The 19,829-nt window shown below is 38.7% G+C and overlaps 1 long non-coding RNA gene and 1 pseudogene across 2 annotated transcripts; one reads left to right on the top strand and one right to left on the bottom strand.

Annotated features, from left to right (window-relative positions):
• The first annotated feature begins 1,398 nt into the window (after positions 1-1,398).
• Positions 1,399-18,430, top strand: LOC148702492 (condensin-2 complex subunit H2-like; annotated as a pseudogene). Its single transcript, XR_016396583.1, has 9 exons — positions 1,399-1,767; positions 1,891-1,990; positions 13,149-13,245; positions 13,417-13,536; positions 13,614-14,067; positions 14,160-14,335; positions 14,428-14,604; positions 14,694-14,873; positions 17,864-18,430. The product of XR_016396583.1 is annotated as a condensin-2 complex subunit H2-like (transcript).
• LOC120112430 (uncharacterized) lies at positions 4,401-7,674 on the bottom strand. Its single transcript, XR_016396453.1, has 2 exons — positions 5,494-7,674; positions 4,401-4,638 (listed from the first exon to the last, which is right to left on the bottom strand). It is a non-coding gene; the product is annotated as an uncharacterized LOC120112430 (long non-coding RNA).
• Positions 18,431-19,829: the final 1,399 nt, after the last annotated feature.

A 19,829-nucleotide genomic window follows, 5' to 3' on the forward strand; every position in this document is an offset into this window, starting at 1 on the left:
AAATATAATTACTTTAAAATGTGCAACTTTCCTATGATTAACCAATTATGCAAAAATCATTTTTCTAGGCATCATATACCCAGACATCAGCCTCCTAAGAAAAAAAAATACAGTGAGGAAAAATTCTTTTCACGAACTAAATGAGTTCTAAGAGTATAATCTCTCGATAATTATACCAAAATATGGGGTTAAATTCTGAAAAAATCGCTTCTTAAAGTGCTGCTAACAGTTGGAGTAGATTTGCTCAAATACCGAGTGGCCCGTCGACCTGCCTGAGCTCGACATGTTTTGGATGGGCTTGGGCTTCATTTGTTAACCCAATGGTACAAACAGGGCCTGAAATTTGAGCCCATCCCTAGATCGATACTTATTCGGATTTACATTAACTCGATCTGAGCCTGATTATTTTAATCAAAATATATATTATATATATGTAATAATTTTTAAGTATCCTCATGGATTTACAACCCTAATATTTACATCCCTAACCCATTGGAGGCTTAGAGCTTGGTTCATTTCATTGCTTGACTAAGGAAAGGAGACGACAGTGTCATGGGTTTGTGCATCCTCCTTGCTTCCTTCCCTCAACCTGACAACCCCCGAACCCCGCCAAGCTATCGCCCACCAATGAGGGCCCCACCCCTCAACTCGATAATCTCCTACCGGCTATCAGCTCCTCGCGAGGGCCTTCTCTCATCTTTCCATCATGTGGCAAAAGAAGTCCGCCCCCATTGCCTCCTCTCGTCTCGTCTCGTCTCCTCACCAGTCCGACCACCGGCGAAAGGAGTCCACCAACCAATCATCGCTACCCTTTCTGGCGATTGCTCCAAGTAATGGTGCCTTTTTCTTGTGCTGCCTTTGTTTTCCTATTTAAATGCACTTATTTGATTTAGCAATTTAGAAAATTGGCTACTAATGCTTTGTTGGGCCCTGGACGGGACCGCTGAAAAACAGTGCTTTAGGTAGTGAAGCCAACAAAGCCCAGATGATAAACAACTTTTGAAATGCCCGAAAGCCGGAGGCGTGATAAATAGCAGGCTAGGGCTCGGGGGTTGATAAAATGATATAATAACGGGCTGATATCGACCTGAACCTGGCCCGGCCCGCCCGTTAGTTCAACGTTCAGAAAACAGACCCAACATCCATCCAACAAAAGATGATCCCTTCCAGCGCACACTTGGGATTTCCATCCCACGGTCCTGGCCACCGCGGCACACCCGACAAAGCGTGTAAGGCGCCCTACGCCGCGTGGTGCAGCTCTCGCTCTCAGATGTTCGAGCGGGAATTCTCCAAACCAAAACTCTCTCCTCCTTTCCCGAAGAACTCGTCTCGCGTTCTCTCCCCCCAGGATTTCGTCTTGCTCTCTCTCTCTCTCTCTCTCTCTCTCTCTCTCCCCCCCCCCCCCCCGCCTCCATTAGAGTTTCACCTCGAAGCCCTTCGAAACCCTAATCTCTGGTCCCAAGAAGCTCTCCGCCGGTTCTTGCTCGGATTCCGTTCGGGGGTCTAGGGTTTTTGGGACGGGGTGGAGGAGCTAGGGCGGCCGGTGGATATCTGGCCTCCGCCCCTCGAAGATGGATAGAGAGGAGTTTAAGGGGACCAGCGAGGCCGGGGGAGCCAGATTCCACATCCTTCAGCCCAGTCGCGACCTCCAGTCCAATTGGGAAGTCGATCTTGCCAAGAATCTTGAAGAGTATTTGCTCAAGATTTGTTCTGGCGAGATCTCGTCCGACCAGGACCATGTGCTCCACTCCGTGAACTTTGCTGAAGGTTCGGTCCAGAAACCCTAGCAAAAATTATCTTTTTTTGTTGTTATTTCTCCATTTTTTAGTTTATGTTGTGATTTTTTTTCTTTATTTTTTTCTTTTTTTGAATGGGGATTCTTGGGTGTAGCTGCACTGCCGCTTCAAGGTTCGGTTCACGTGTATAGCCGGAAAGTAGAGTATTTGTATTCTCTGGTTTTGCATGCCTTGGAGTTTCTTTGACAGAAGAGGTGCGGATTGTGATGCTTTCCCTTTGCATTGCTTGATGCTGAGTACCTTGTGCTCTGATAATTTGGAATTTGTTTTTCCCCCTTAAAACATGACTAACTATTGTGTGCAATTTCTCTCTTGTCTTGCTTTTGGTGGAAAGAGTGTTCTTTTATTGTAAAATGTTCTCATGACAGGTTGGTTTAAGAGAAGGTTACTAGATCTGACAGAGAAAGAAATTTAGATATTGACTCGCATTAGGTGCAGTTAGTTTGGAGAGAAATTGTAGCGTATAAAAGGTTATTAGGCGAAGTGAGGAAACTAAAATTAGAATTTTGGACTGCATTAGGTTAAAGTGTGTTAGCATGGCATTAGTGGTAGGGTGGTGAATTTCAGTGATTAAGAATATGTTTGAGATAATGATATTAAGGGCCTGTAACAATGCTAAGGAAGGATATACCACGAGATCACCCCGGAAAGGAATGGTGCTTCATGCATGCCCCATTAGAAAATTTCACCTTGCTATTTGTTATTTATGTGGCTAGAAAATTTGCATTGGAAAAATGCAATTTCTTCAGATTTTAACTTGTGCTTCTTTTTTCCATCTCGGAAAATCTTGTATCAAAAATAACAAGAACTCTTTCCGGGAAGCAAAAGGGGAATGGTGCCCTACAGAGAGAAAAAAATTCAGAGGCCGGGTAGTCTTCTTTGTTGTACTTGGGCATTCCCTCTTTACCATGCCTTCCCCCTTTAGTCCCCTTGGCGATATATAAATTGTAGTTGAAAATTATTCTGGTATCTAGAGGTACACAAACATGCTGTACAAGGAAATGAATATGTATGGAGAGTGATCTTTACCTGGATGTATGTGCATTACTAGTTTTTGCACTGAGATATCTGAATTAGGTTTGCATTGCATCAAGTTCAACTATTTACATTTAACAATGCAAGTGAGCCAGAAATTTGTGTTTGGAATGTAGTGATAACAACATGGATACTGGTGTTTTTTTAAAAAAAAATAAATCCTTTTTTTGAGGGGATGGTAGGATTGTGGCTAAGGGTTGTCAAATTAAAAATGGTGGAATTTGGATGTTGCAGATGGAACTTATCAAGCCATTCAATATATGTAGAATTTGGAAGCTTAATTTTGTTCATGACAAGATATCACCCAGTTCTTCCTTCACAAATCTTATCCTCCATCTTGTTCATGCTCTTAAGAACACAAATAGTAGTTCTACCACCTTCCAGTAGATCTGCAGTCTCAGATTGTAATTGTGGATATCTGCCAGTCTTTCTATTATCCTAAACGGTTGTTTCTTTTGAGTCTTTCCCCATTGTTATCTTTGCCTTGGAAGCTTAAACCTTTTTTCAATTATTACCGATGTACTTGAGCTTTACCTTTATTCTAAACATCCATTCAGTTATTATAGAAGTGCTGGATGACCCCTTTCAACCATATTTACAGATATTAAGCTGAATTAGGCATGCATCGAAAAGAATGAAGTAGCTGCAACGTGATGCTTAAGTCAGAAGCTTGCTTATGTCACCATGTTCATAAAACTGTTTCATGATATGTTGATGACAAGGGGAAAAGAGGACATATCTACTAGTGTTCTTGGTAGGATTGCCGCCAAGATGATTGTCATGCAGTGGGTGCATATTAGGAGTATGTGTTTTTCATGTCTTAGGGTGGACAAGTACCTCTGTGATAGCTATGATTTTCTTTAATTGCTCTTTTCCCTTTCTCATTTATGAATGCGCGATAATGTTTACTTAGATATTCCGAGGCCTATTTTCAAAGTTTATTCCATCTTACTAAATATGAGTTGGAGATATCTTCCATGTAGACTGAAAAACTCTGAAATTTTTGAAACTCTAATTTATTTCATTATGTTGAACTTTAACCTGGTTGACCTATGGCTTCCTAGTGACTATTTGTTGAATGACTTGTCTGATTGGCTTGCTGGGTTTTGTAAAGTGAAATCATTGAATATCTTGAGAGAAAGTAGCAAGCATGTCCATAAAGCTGCTATAATTCTGTTATATTTTTGGAATTTAATATTCAACACGCCTTTGAGGTTTTGAGAAGAGAAACATCTAAATGCTTGGAAACAAGGCAGCAAATGTATGTATGAAGATGAAAGAATGACATTTCATGATTAGTTTTTGAATTTAGGACTCGTTTGGATTGCGGGAAGAGGAGGGACGAAGGTGTGGTCAACGAAAAAATGTAGAAATGCCTTATGTTTGGATGGAATTTTCAAAGGAGAGAGATGAAAAAGTAGCTTTTTTCAGAGGAATAAGATTCATACATTTCATGAAAAAGAAAAACTCATGTGGGATATGGAAAAATTCAATTCTCACTAGCTAGGAATGTCATGCCCCAAATCCGGAATATGATGTGGCCGTGCTACCGCGGGGTAACACTCACAATAACACAAAGCCCAAAAGATGATTTGCATAAAAATTCACAATCAAAAAGTACATAATAGGAGAGGTCCAAAAATTTCTCCATTAAATAACGAAGATATAGGTACAAAGCTTCTAAATTCAATATCAAATAAATTCATAATTCATCAAAAATATTAACCAACTTGATTTCTACTAAAATATTTCCGAGCTTCTTATTTCAACCTCCAAACCTCAATTATCCCTTTGTGCTCCCAGCAGGCTGTAAAAGAAGAAAAACGAGAAGAGTGGCTTCATAGGTCAGTAAGTAATCATGCACTACCTTACCGGATCAAGCCTAAATTTTATATGTTTCAATGCATCATTTGGAAAGTAAACTTTTACTGTAAAATAAAACATTTTGTATGCATAATAACAAACTATATCGTAGCAATCCAATCATGTACGCACAAATCATGCAAGTTCGTAAAGCTAAAAATGCAATTTAAATTTTTCATAATTGTCAAATATTTGCCATTTATTCATACTATCAATTAAAATTTTGCTTTCAGATTTTTTGCGCTACAGTTACTATAACCTGTGATAGGGTTATTTTTGTAATTGACAAGATATCATAGTTCGTGTTCGTTACCAATTTTAACCCGTTGCCAGAGGGCCGTTTTCGTTGGATGCTAGCTCTAGGGTGTTGATTAGCCCCCATTTCTAGGACGGTCATAGCAATCTGAGAGCTCATAAGATATTTTATATTTTCTTAAATATACATGAATAAGATACTAAATGGCTTTATAGAGTTCGTGATCCATAAATAATCTTTAATGATAAAACTATCAGAAATTATTTTTCGTAAATCAACTTTTCTCATAAAAGTTCATAATTCATAATTAGACCCTATGTGTATCCCCTTTATAGAAAATACACTTTTTCATAATTTTGGAAATCATTCGTACATAAATATCTATGAGATAATGCTATAAAAACATGGATCGTAAAACATTCATATGCTTGATCTCAAATTGCAAAGCCAATCATATCAATATGATTTATATTTTCATAGTCCATATAAATTAAAATTGACCAATAATTTGAAAATTAGTAAAGTTTGTGCCAGGTCACTTACCTTGGTGTGCCCAAAGATTGCTATGTTCGATTCAACAAATCGACAACACCTATTAGAAACCATTTAAGAATATAAATTAATTCATATTCAACTATTTAAAATTTAAAAGAAACTTGAGGATCGAAATGGACTTGATTGAGCTTCATATCCAAACCGGAAGGGGGAGGAAGGAAGGATTGGCCAGGTGGTGGTGCTCGGCATCCCAAATTTGATCAGATCTTGGTAGAGACAACATGATCATTGTTGTTGATCTCGATCAGTTGGGGCTAGATGATGATACTTATGTAGCCATATTCTTTCTAAGATCATATGTGCCTTGACAGAACCATGAATTTTTGAACATGCTTAAATGAGTTGTGTGGGATATACAACATGGACTAGAGAAAGAAACATCTATTTCTACTGGCTACAGATGACTTTACTGCATATATCGAATTTAGAATGTCATCGCTATCAAACTCAAGGAAAACACATGCACCAAAAGCAACGAAGAGATAGTCAAATAAAGGCAAGTCACAGACCCACAACAATCAAAGTAGTTTGATGTTTAGCATCAATTGAATCTAACATGCAATCCAACATAATCAAAAATGACTAGGCAAGATCAAAAGGGAAAGTGAGAGACAACGGCTTTTCAATGTAACTATAAGATATCACATGATCGAAGGCAAAAACAAGCCAATTACCTGAGCCATATACTTAAACATGCAAAAATCAGCTTTATGAAACAAACTAGATTATAATTAGACAAATAGGCAAATATTTGTATAGCTATTATAATCAGGTGACCCAATATTGATCTACACTTTGAAAAATGAGTCTAGTGTCCATATTAGAGAAATAAACATAGATCAAAATGTCAAGGCTGTTTATCTTGGGTGGTCAGTTGTGGTGATGCCACCAGAACTCTGGTGGTTCAAGGAAACAGGTCAAGATCATGATGGACCAAAAATCAGAGAAGGTGAAATAGGGGGATTTGATGGGTTTGGGCTGCTGATCTAGAAATAGGATCCGACCAACGTTGGCAGATCAACATCCCTAAAGAGATAGAAAGAGAAGGAATCAAGAAAGGGATGGGATTTATTTATTTTTTTGAATAACAAAACAACTATTATTGAATTTTGAGACAACATCCGGTTGAGGCATTCTATCAAACATTTGGTCAGCAATAAAATGATCCCCATGAAAAGAGCCTACTAAACCTCATGTTGCCCAAAATCTGAACCCCAAAAATCATAGAAATGAGAGGCTACAAGTGTTCCAGTTTCAGAATAAAGGACATATCAGATCATGTTGGAAGAGTAGAGTTCATTGAGTAGCTTTTTCTAAAAATGAATCTTAGCTTATATTTGGTGAGATATGAACAAAATAGGTTGGAGAAGGGATGGAATCCGGTGACTCACCTTTGAAACAAAAGAGGTGGAAGGTCTTTGGTTAGCGACTCGATCATAGGTGCTGGTGAGGCCTGGTCACGGGTGCCAGCGACAGTGAAGGCAAGGAGAGGGAGAGAGAAGGAGAAGAAGAGAAGCCTGATAGGTGATGGTTTAGCTCAAGGGAGGGAAAGAAATTTGGTTGTTTTCGGTAATCACGCACAACCACCATGGTTCTTGCACGTGCTCAAGATTTTGGGGATTACGGTGGGCAGCCAAGATGGCAACTCAGCACTTGCCATCCTGTACGCACGGGCATTCCACGTCCAAAATATTTGTTTAGCGTTTCTTCCTTTCTCTCGCACTTTCTTTTTTTTTTTTCCTTCTTTTTGCGATGCTGCCTGGCCTCGTTTGCCCAACCAATATACACCTGGGGAAAAAGCACGTGATGGTCCACGGGACCACAGCCTGGTCCTGCCCGATCAAAAGGCCAAAAGGATCGGGCACTCACAGGGAATTGGGGGAATTTTTTTCTAAAAGTTTTCTTAAGCTTTTATGGGGTAAGGTCTTTTCCTTTATTAAGGACATTATAGGTATTTTACACAATTTTGCCAGAAAAGTAGATGTTCAACCAAACATAAGCTACTTCTGAATGTTCCACTTTTCCATAATCAACCAAATATGCAAAAACCACTTTTTCAGGCATCATATACCTAGGCATTAGCTTCCTAGAAAAAACATTCTAGTGAGAAAAATTTTTTTTCCACGAAACAAACGGGTCCTTAAAGGCCATATAGGCTTCCCGATTGGCATTAGGAGATTGTGTCGATGGGCCTTTGATCATGCATCATGTTAATCTAATTTAGGGAAATTGAGTGACTACTGGGATATATTAAAGGTTATGGAGATTTAGATGGTGTACTAGTTGTTAAGATAAAGATAAGCACAGCGAGATGGTTTAAATGGATTCACGGGGAAAACTGAATTCATGCATGGTGAATGCCTGCTGTTAGCAGTTTGCATCTCACTGTAACTATTTGAATCACCCATGTTACTACTTTTTTGATTTTCCTATCGACACAATCTCCTAATGGTGTCCTAACTACTTTTTTGTAACCCAATGGAGGACTATTGAAACATCATTATGGCCTGTAGCATGCTTTTGATTCTCTGTTTGAGTTGCTTAGCAATTAATGAAAGTAGAAGGATGGGAGCATGTAGAGAGATGATTGACTAAGGACTGGGAATTGAACACTTTTTTTGCAAATTGATTTAGTCCCATCAAATACTGTGAGAGCATTGATATTGTTTAGTTTTGTTATTTTTCTTAATATCTTCAATTTACATAAATTTTATCTTGTTACTATTCACCATTCCTGTCTAAGTTAGTTCTTTTTTGCTATTGTTCTTATTATGAATAAAAAGGAAAAATGATTAACTTTTTTGCCCTTTATAAATTCCAGTTTGAATTGGTAGTTACTATTACAGGAGTAAATGTGGTTGGACCTTTCTGTTTTCCTTATGTTAGTGAAAAAATTGTAGACAGATCATTGCTTGAACTAGTCTTTTGTAGGTCCTTTGACATTATAATTTGCCTCCAAGAAGTGGCCCAGTGATACATGCTGTTTTGTTTTAAGTCCTTGGTAGGTACTGGATTGCACATGCATTCACTGTCTTTATGCTGCAGCACAAATACCATTAACCTAATGATGTTTTTATGCATTTTAGGCAGTGTCTTATCCGAGCAGGCAAAGCTCTATTTTAGCTGGTCCACGAATATTTCTATGTGGGTGCCCTATCTGCTGTTTGTGTTGCCCCCACCAAACCATCTTATTCATTTACCTAAGGTATCACATACACCTTTGCTGCTGGGGCTAAAATGATGCCATATATAAGTGTGCATCTGCATAGAAATTTCTGTGAAGACAATCTTGACCTGACATTTGCCCTGCGCTTTCTATACCCCCCAGCTTGATGTGTCAATTTGGAGATGTTAGGAATCATACAAAGATTGGCATTTATATAGAAACTTCAATGAAGATAAATTAGACTAAGATTTATACCTTGAATTCTATATCCGACAACTTGATATGTTAATTAGAACTTGCTGGAAGTTGTCCTGCAAGTTTTTAGAATGATGAGCTTGTAGATCCTTTGTTCAATCTGTTTTATGCTCCCTCAGTGAGACATATTACGTGCTCTTTTGCTGACTGGTCTGCAGCATTTATTTGCTTTTCAATTTGGCCAGGATGAAGAAGTCAAATGAATTATGACTGTAGTTATGACGAAAAAGCTATTCTATAATAATCTAAATTCTCATGTACTCCTAAGACATTTGATCCATGTTTTCACCTTAGTTTCCTGTCTTCTCAGTGAAGGTTTTTGCATAAAGCTCCCGGCTAGATAATAATTTTATTAAGTAAGACTTTCAGATTTTAGTATCTAAGGTGTTTCCTGCCCTGACACGGAGGAGACTATTAGCCATGTTCTTCTTAGCTGCCCTCGGGTGATGCAGGCGTGGAGTGTAGCACTTCCTTTGCCGCAAGGATGGGGGTCGGTGGAGGACTTATTACATCATCTGAGGGTATTTATGAGGAGACTAGGGACGGTGGAGTGGGGCATCACCTATGCCTACTTGGATTACCATATTTGGTTAGACAAAATGCTTGTACCTTTGAGGGTAGGAGGGCATTCTCGAGAGTTGTGGTGGACAAAGCTATTCGTCATGCGGCCGAGATCATCAATCCTACTAGGACGATTTCACCTGGAAGGGCTAGGGACATCTAGAGTTCCCACACCGCTGTCACAGCGCCCAGAGTCACCTTTGTTGCTTGGGAACCCCCATCCTCTGGTCACCTCAAGATGAAATTCGACGGTTGTGTGCTAGCAGGAGGAGACAGAGGAGGGACGGGGTTTGTGCTCCGTGATCACAACTTCAGATTGATTGCCGCAGGTGGGCGGCACACTTGTGACGCGATAGTCATAGGAGCGAAGCTTGAGGCGGCATGGGAGGGCATCACTTATGCGAGGAGTGTTCTAGGGGTTGGTGATATCACTTTAGAAGGAGACTCTGCTACGGTGATCGATTGTATCCATGATGAGCGACATGGTGACGAAGATCATCTCAAGAATATTAGCAGATGGCGAGAGACTGACTTCTTTCAGGCTACTTATGTGTATCGGAAGGCGAACATGGTGGTAGATTGGGTTGCCTCCTTTGCTGTCTATCATTCAGGAGAGGTCTCATGGACATGGGCTGATACTGTAGCCCCACCTTTATGCCACGTTATGCTTCTTGGCTCGGTTGCACTCACGCCAGATTAATGTGAGCGACCATTGTACCCAAAAAAAAAAACTTAGTCTTACATACTAGCCTTTCAGTTACAACATCCATCGTAGGTTTTATACAAAAACCTTTGATAAGAATAAATTATGAATGCACCCTCCTTTCACAGTGTAGTGTTTAACAAAGGTTAAAAAAATATTGTGTATAGCTTAACATGTGTCTATGCATCAACATTGGAACCAAGCACCAATTGATTACTGATCGAACCTGTTGCATTTGGGTATCTGTTTATTTCAAAATAGTCAAGCCATAATCACTTGGATTGCATCGTATTGGGATTTAAAGTTCAATCTGCAGATCAGAATTTCTTTTAAAGAATAAATGCCAATAAAATCTGTTTAATATTGTTGCAGCTGGTCATGTTTGGGTTTGGAGGAACTAAAATGACAGAGAAGGGACAGAAGAGAAGCAAAAACTACATGTATAATCTGGTGGTGAAGTTAAGGGCTCGGGTCACGTGGCACAATTTTATCAGATGATTCAAGTCCTCATTCAATTACTTGGAGTGTTAATGGAGCATACTAAAACATCAAAACTATCATATAGTCCAAATTTGTTTGTGTATTAGGTGTGAATTTATTTAGTATTTTTTTTAGCGTCCCATAATTTACTTAGTCCTTAAGGAACTTGGACCTTTATTGACTTGGCCATGAAGTCACTTTACCTACAAGTTACTTGAGCCCTAAGTTTTCGTAAAATATATATGATTAGTTGGTTAACAAAGTTGGCTATATATATATATATATATATATATATATATATATATATATATATATGAAAGATAGGTAAGCTAAAGATAGTCTTCAATCACGTATTATATGTGAGTTTGTTGTTAAAAAAGAAAGTTGTCTCTTTCCTTATCCCTCCTTCAACTCCCTTCCTAGTTTCTTCACTACTCTCTGTTCTCTATTTTATTGATTTCTCTCACCCTTTAGGCATGTCTATGCATAAGCAGGCCATCCCCCCAACTAATCTAGTGTCATTTGGTTTCTATTTTCTTTTTTATTTTTGGATCTTAAGAAATTTTCTTGCATATTTGTTATTGTAAAAGGAGGAAGAGTTGTCAACATTCATGTTTCATGTTTTTTTTAACTTCATTTGCAAATTTTTGAGATGTTTAGTTAAAGAGAGGACGATGATTATCTGCTACCACCACTGCTAGTTTGTCACTTTTTCTTGAAGATTGTTGTTTTGGAGCATAGTACGCCATACTGGCCTGAACCGGACGGTACGGAGCGTACCGTACCGTACCAATTCGGTACTGGTATCTGATATGAGTGGCGTATCGACTCTCGGCACGTAAAAAAAATTCTGTATCATATCGTACCGACACTGTGCTAGTGTGGCACTGGTACGGGTCTGGTATCGAGACCGCAAACCTTGTTTTGGAGAATACATATCTTTTTTATTTCCTATGCATGCTCTTTTTTGAATGTTTCGAAATGTTAAAATATTTAGTAGGTACACTCATCATGCCTTCTGCAAAAACTTAAAGATGCCTTTAGCCCAAGATATCATGCTAGTTATTCAAGGATTTAATTACTAGCATGGTACGCCGTACCGTACCATATCAAGCGGTACAGAGCGTACCGTACTAGTTCAATATCGGTATATGATATGGGGGGCGTACCATACCGATATAGTGATAATGTGGCATTGGTATAGAGCCCGGTGTCGAGACGACGTATCTTGATTACTAGTGCTTATTGGTCAATATCAGCTGTATTACCATACTGTACTTGTAAGGGATCACCACGCATACATTCCATGATGCTGTACATTTATATGATACATCATCTCAGTTTTGCTGGGTCCATGCCAAGCGGCATACCATGTTTAGGTACATAATTTTACCAATATAGATAGGTATTGGTAATGGTACATGGCATACCATTTTTAGGTGCATACTTTTACCAATATAGGTATTGGTAATGGTACTTCAACCCTCAAGTTATCCAAATTACTTATATTAAAAATGGTATATTCTTTTATTTCTCATTGCGCAAATATCTGGTTCTTCCACTTCATACAATTAATGATAAAAATTAAAATTTTGATCCGTAACCTTTTTGTTATATGTTTATGTTATGTCTCGAAACCTGTGTTGTCTCTCCACTAGCCTTTCTGCCACTGATGTGTTGTACTTTCTAAATTCTCATAACCATAAATCAAAACACATTAGACAGTGTTGAGTTTGGTCAGTGCAAGATTCACACTAGGGGCAGAGATATCAACTTATATTATCTGATTTCACTCTTGTATCTGCCAGTTGATGTATTATGTTATTAACTTCATCTTTAGTTTTGTATCAAACAGTAAATTTTTCACATACATAACCTCAACATCCATCAGTTGCTGTTTAAGGCTTTCAATTTCTCAGCAGCAATTGATGGCATGGATATCATTTTTTCCTGTCCTTCATATCATTAGGAGTGTGAGTCGGTCCAGCTTAAAGTCTACTCTTTTTTGTTTTTTGTTTTTTTTGTGCAAATTTTGGGCTGATCATTCGATCCGGCTTATCCCAAAACCCAGATATGCTAGGCTAATTGTAGACTGCTGTGGCCAAAAATTGGTTGTGGGTCTATCTTTTATGGACTAAATCACATATCCATCAAGTAGCTGGTCGCCATGCTTACAATGTCTTAGGTTATATGACTTCAACATATTAAAAATTGTAATTACCTACATTATAAAAGCGTGATCATGTATCTTTTGCTATTTGTATCCTTAACCTGCAATGCATATTAACTACTCTCTTTTTTGCTTCTGTTGGTCCTATTCTTTATTATTCTCATTTATTGGTTGAATCTGCCTCAATGACAGTCTGATGTGATCTTTAGGTTCCAGAAGTTATTTTGTTTTAAGAAGCTATCTTTCTTGATTGTTCTCTTGCATAGTGATTTTATTGTATAATCTATATCAGAAGTTTTTGTTAACAGGCTAGATGAACAGGAAAAAGCTTCCATTCAGCCTGATGGAAGTGAATCTGGTGCAGGTGTCAATGAAGAGAATGAAATATTTTGGGGGTTAGATGATGTGCCTAGTAATGAAATTTTGTTATCTGGAACTTTCTTTTCTAAGTATGGTCCATCAAACTTACTTAGCAACTGATTGATTTACACAAGCAGTTGAAGAAAATAATTGTTTGGATGGTGGGTTCAATAATTGAAAATAATTTCAATAAGTATGAAATTTTTGACTTTGTAGTTCACATTGCGCGGAGGTGACAGTTCAAAGTATTTTCTGAAGCCTCCTGCCAATTTGCTTGTACTAGAAGGAGATTGTTTAGATACCACTTGTGATGCTAGCGAATTAGAATCATATCTGGTAATATTATGTTAGCCATTACTTGAACAATTTTGTCTTATTTTCTGATGCTGTTGTTTGATCATGTTTTCCCATAGTTAGCAACCTGTGATTTTTATGGAGATTTTCTTCTGCTGGACCCCTGTGATGCGGGAGCTGTCTATGATTCTTTAAAAACAAATGCTGCTGGTAAAGAAAACATTGCACCCCATAGAGGCAGCTTGATCAGGTCTAAATCTCGCCACAGTATTCTAACTTCTCCATTGGGGAGTTCTCGGGCAACTGCTTATAGATCAAGTATTGGGAAGAACCAAGGCATCAACCTAAATCAAAATACAGCGAACAACTATGCATTTGAAGTTAACAATGATAATCATTGGTCTGGACTGCATGTTGACCCTGATCATCCTGATGGCGATGTGTGCCCTGTAGAGGAGCCAAGTTTGGGATGTTCAAATGAAATGGATGATTCTGATGATGATAATAATGATCCATGGAAGCCTCTAAATCCTCATGAGCCTGGGAACTAGAAAATAAAACCATTCAGAAAAGGTATGTTCATTTCTTTTTTTTCCCCGCCAAGATATCTTTCCTTTTTATTTTTCTGTTATATAATGATATTCCTTTTCTCCTGACTTGAATAGTTAAGGGTTTTAGAAGGCAGGTGATTCGTAATGTCAAGAGAAATACTTTAACTTCTCAGTTTCCGATTGTAAACTTGGATGGTGTTATCAGCCGAGAGTTTGCAGATGCATTTGAAGTAAAATCTCGTCTGCAGGAAAGGCTACATGCGCCTCAGTCACCACCCCTATTTGAAAAGGTTTTTGCAGGAAGTTTCTTAAATTTTTCATTTTAACTGATCCTTTCCTATCTTCACTCTTCATTAAGTTATGATCGAGTTTCATATTGCAGCTAAGAAGATCACTTACTTTTGGAGAACAAGAAACATATGACAGCTTTGGTGGTTTTGAGTATGAAAATGATGATAATGGAGGAGAAAATCACCCTATCGATTCTGATCAAGCAGAACATGATCTGCTAAATACTATGTGCAATATGGACACTGAAGTACAATTTTGCCATGGGAAGGTTTGCATATAGCAGCTCCGCTTTCTGCTTGATGCTTTATCAATTATTAAGCTTATGCTTTATATGATGTATGTGATAATCATATGCAGCAAAATGATGATGCTGTGACATTTGATCGTGTTGAAGGTCTATCACAGGATGATCTAGATTCTCATGCAATCCTTGAAGATTTGTGCCACTCACATTTAGTAAAAGACAAAAATATCTATCTAGTTATCTATCTTTCTATCTGCTTGTGCATGCTGTACCGTGGACATGAGTTGCATTATAATTTCTAATATGTCATCCAATCTTCATTTCTTGACCATAATTGATTCTAAAGGTGCATCACAATATATATGTGATAGCAAGTGCTATTGTAGCTTTACATTCTAATAACCATGGTATGCTGAAGTTCCGGTCGGTTCCGCCTGTACCGAACCGGTGCCGACAGGCCCCGGTCCGGTACGACATTTGATTTCGGTTCCAACCTCTTCCGTACCGGTGCCGGTTCGCACCGGCCCAAGCGCAGGCACCCCGCATGGGCAAGCTGCCCTGTGCGGGATATTCAACGCCACCGAGTGGCATTTAACACGGATGCGCATGCATCTGCGCGGGATTTTTTTTTCTTTTGGTCTTTGCCGGTATAGTATCGGTTCGGTACTGTACCGGAATCATACTGGTACCGACGCCCATCGGCACGTTGGTACAATCAATATGGCAAACCTTGCTAATAAGCATTTGCAAAATGCGTTTATTGATTGCATTTGTTGATGAATAAGATGATTTGGCACGGTACCCGGACCTGTATTGGTTAGCGATTGGCACGGTACAGTATGCGTTCATATCGTGTTGTTATAGGATGTACCAACAAAGGAGAGCTAGAGAGGGAAGGGGGGAGGGAGAAGGAGAGAGAGGAAAATAGAGAAGAGAGAGAGGGAGGGAGAGGGAGGAAGGGAGGGAGAGAGAGAGAGAGAGGGAGGTGCAGAGAGAGGCTGATGAGGTCTCCCCTATTTTGAAACAAAACAACGGGGCCCATTTTAATTTGCTGGTTTGAAATAAAATCGGCAATTGGTTTGTCGGCTCCAACCAGTTGCCGACTTCATTTCGAAACTGGCAAATCAACAAAGGGCTCCTTTATTTCGTTTTGAAACAGGGGAGCCCTCGTTGGTCTTTTCCTCTCGCGGGCTTCCTTCTCTCTCTCAACCTCTCTCTACCCCTCCCCCCTTCTTTCTATCTCTTGTCCTCCTCTCTCTCTCTCTCTCTCTCTCTCTCTCTCTCTCCCCTTCCACTCCCTCTGATTTGAACCAAGGTAATGACCATGCCGGCAATTGACCGGTCCGGTTTGATATGCCACGAACTAAGCGGTTTGGCATGGTTCAACAAACTTTGATTTGTTCTCTACTGGTCCAATCTGAGCTAGTTTAATAAGACTTCCCCCTACTTAATCTTCTTGGAATATATTGATTATTCCAACCAGGCTGACCTTATTCCCATATGCAATATGAATAGTGGATTCAAGGGTTGACATATGGCTGGTAGATCATCTGTTTCTCTAATATCCAAAAATCATTAAACAAATGTTCCCTTATTGTTTTGGAAGGAAACTCTGTGGTATTGAAAATTTTCTTGCTAATTAACTCCATAATTGACATCTGGTTCAATCGGTCCAAAGATTTTTATGTTCCTAATGCTCAGCATAAAGGCAAATAAACTTGCATGCCTCATTTGTTTCATTCCATAAATCAACTAACTGGTGTCAATTTGTTCTTGCATTGTACTCTTTTACCCCAAAATCTTTTCTTGATGCCTTTTCGTTGGAAGGGTAGAAGACAATGATGCAAGAAGAGTTATTAAACCCTCCATTTCAATGAAACAAGAAAAGCAAGCTGTTGGTTTGGATATGCATTGCTAGATTTATCTTAGAATTTTGTGGGAAGTCTGAAAACTTGCCTAGAAGCAGAAGATTCTATGTAAATACATGGCATGAAGTATTTTTACTACTTTTCTTTGCTGAAAAAGCTCTACTTTGTTAGAGTTATCATCCTTCTATGGGCTCCATTTTAGATGTGAACAATGCCTTTTTTTATGGATGATTTATGTAGGATCTCTGTGCGGGAAACCGCGAGAGAAAACTTGAATAGATAGAATATCAACTAGAGGTTATTGTGCCTTCAAAGGGAGGACCTAATGACCTGAAAGTTTGAGTACGGAGCAATTGTTCATGCAACTTCTGAAGTTACATTGTTGATGGCTCATATGAAAGAAATGAAGCTTTGAATTAATGGTCCTTGGTCTCCTCAAAAACAATTAGTGGTCTTTGGAAGGTATATTGTGATGATAACCCACAATTTGTATGGTTAACGAATCTTCCAGGCTTATATTTGCTAAAACATAGTTGATCGATGTGCCCACATAAGAAATCAGAATGAAGGGAACCAGTTGAAAGCTATTCAAAGCTTGGAGGGACTATTAATCTTTATTTGTTATTAGTTGGTTTTACCATAATTTATGTAGATTACACTTTAACCACTACTTGGGACCTTATCAAATCAGGCCAATCATGGTATAATGGGTAACTGAAGGACACCATTCAAGGAAATAAAGGAGTGCATAGCCTCATAAGTCAGGTCATCGTCCATGGTTTTCTTCCCTCTCCTTTCTCTCTCCTCTATTGTGCATTTTTTGCATGTTGCTCCATCTGGCATGCATTTCATTTATCCATATCCTTTGAACCTTTTATGCGTCTTTTCTTTTCTTCGAGAGACTGTTGCATATCTAATTTTTATAGGGTAACTTATGCATGAATGAACTCGGCGTTAAGCTTTGATAATAGGTTAAAGTCAAACCATGATGTCACTGCATGACTGCAACGGTAAAAGGGTCTCTCACCCAATTTTCCTGATATAAAGTTATGGTGCTTTGTGGGAATGGCCATGGATGGAGCTACATCAGTCCATTGCTTATTGAAGATGAGTTAAACTCTGGCTTCTAGATGCCAGTTCTCAGGTTTGAGGATGACATGGATTGCCTTGTATTATGTTGCCTTTCAGCAGGGTTTATCAACTATTAAGGAGCTCTTGAATTTCCTCTGGCCGGGAATTGGTTAGGCAGATGATGATCTGTGCATCAAATGAAGGATTGTTAAGGAAACTTCTACTTGTGGCGGTGGCTTCGGTGTTTATAGTGTGAACGTATTAGGTGAATTCATATGACATACTTGTTCTTGTGATCAAAAATTGAGAAACTCTATGTATTTAACACAAACTCTTGATTTCAGGTGAACAATGGGAATGTTGATCTACAAAGAGCTCCAGCAAGTGATGAGTTTGTGTGTCACACTGCTGCAAATCCCTTCTATGTGAAGCTCCTTCGCCGTGCCAGAAGAGAAGAAATGGGGAACTGTTCAACAAGGAAAAGAGTTGATTTCCCTTTGAGGAAAGGGTGCATAAAAGCAAGTTCTTCCACCTCAGAAGCCACCTCACCTTTATGGCAGGTTCTCTCCTAAGCTTGGGAAGGGCAGTGTTATCAGGTGTACTCCTGAGGGCAAGAGAAGATGGAGGTCTACTTGGTTTATAGATCCATTTGATTTGCAGTCTTCTGGTTGACATAAATCAACTTTTTCTTTTTTAATTTGAGGATGATGTAAAATGGCTGTTGAATGGTCTGGAATCATATGTCAGTACCATACTCATGTAACTCGCATATCAGTTCCCTCTAACAAGTAGGTAGGTGACAACACTTTAATTTATGGCTTAGGACTAGGCAGGTATATATGTTAAAAATTTCTGTAATTCCTGTATGGTTATTCATTAATCAATATATTTCAGTTGTCCATCCTTGTTTATATGTAATAGCAGCAATGCCCCATTAATAAATCTATTTTTTTTTTTTTTTTTTTTGTTAAAGTTGTCTGTTTCAATCTCATTTGAGATAGTGTCTAAGATGAACATTTTCAGCTGCAAACAAAACTTCTGGACAAGGCCAGATGTTTGTTTCTAGGTGAGTTCTTTTTTGCATTTTATTTCATTATCTATATGATTTACTAGTGTGGATAGATAAAATGTTTACTTTTTTCTTTTTTCTGTAACTTCTAGTGTTTATAATAGACCAAGGTGTAATTTATAGATCTCCTTGATTTCTTCAACATAGAAGATGAGTGAGTGGAATTTTCTCCCCTTCTTGTTTTGTATTTGCAAAGTATCGGTTGATACCTATAGTCTATTATTTTGTCTCTTGATGCATAAATTGAAGAATGAGATTAACATTACTTTTGCAATAAATTATGGAAAAATTCGTACAAGATGCCATTTTTGGAGTGCCATTTTTCTCCATGTTTTTTGTACATGTTTCTGGATGCTTTTACATCGTGTTTTATCATTCAACTGGATCGATGCATGATATCTCTTGCGTGGGGTTCATAAATCGCTTGATTTTAGCTCCATGAGTTGAGCAAGGTGTCGAAGCCCTTTATGTCGTGTCTGATGTCCGTGGCCTTTTCGTTCACATTGGCTCTAGAAAGGAGTCTCCCTTCTTTATGTGGAGGTGGGTAAGGCCAGGTGGAGAGTAGGAGAAAGGAGTCGAAACCAAGCAGGAAATGTGATAGTGATGCAGTGCATGGGTTGAAACTGAGCGAACAACGAGCGATATCTTGTCTCCTCGAGGGAAGAAGGTTATCACCGAAGGTTGGGCTGCGAAATATGTCATGATGGACGAGGTGAAGGAGCATGGACAAGTTATAACGAATCCACTTTGTTTTCATTTGAGGTGAAAAGCAATTCATCTTTCAGGATTTTTGACCTTCCACCAACGTTAAGAATTCTAATTTATCGAGCAAATTTGGGTGAGGCCATCATTGGGTGGGAAACGAAGGCTTTGTGGTGGGGAAGGGGGTATGCATAGACCTGCCAAGAGGAAATCAGAGGAACATCAAATGCACGACCACTTTAATTATGGAGTCCACAGGAGAGGCCATGTTGGACTCATTTAGTTCCTAGGATAGGAGGGAAAAACTATGGTCAATAGAAAAATGGAGAAATACTTTATGTTTGGTTGGAGTTTTTAAACAAAAGAGATGAGAAAATAGCTTCTCCCATGGGAATAAGATTTCCACATTTTATTAGAAAGAAAAAACTATGAGGGCTACGGGAAAGTCCAATTCCCACCAGCTGAGAATTAGGATTTTTTTTTTTTTGCAAAACTACCCTTAAGCTTTTTAGAAAGAATAGGGTATGTTTTTTATTATT

The sequence above is a fragment of the Phoenix dactylifera genome, chromosome 9 (assembly GCF_051530095.1).
Source record: "Phoenix dactylifera cultivar Ajwa chromosome 9, Ajwa_hap1_PhDact_Kaust_v1.1, whole genome shotgun sequence".
NCBI lineage: Eukaryota > Viridiplantae > Streptophyta > Magnoliopsida > Arecales > Arecaceae > Phoenix > Phoenix dactylifera.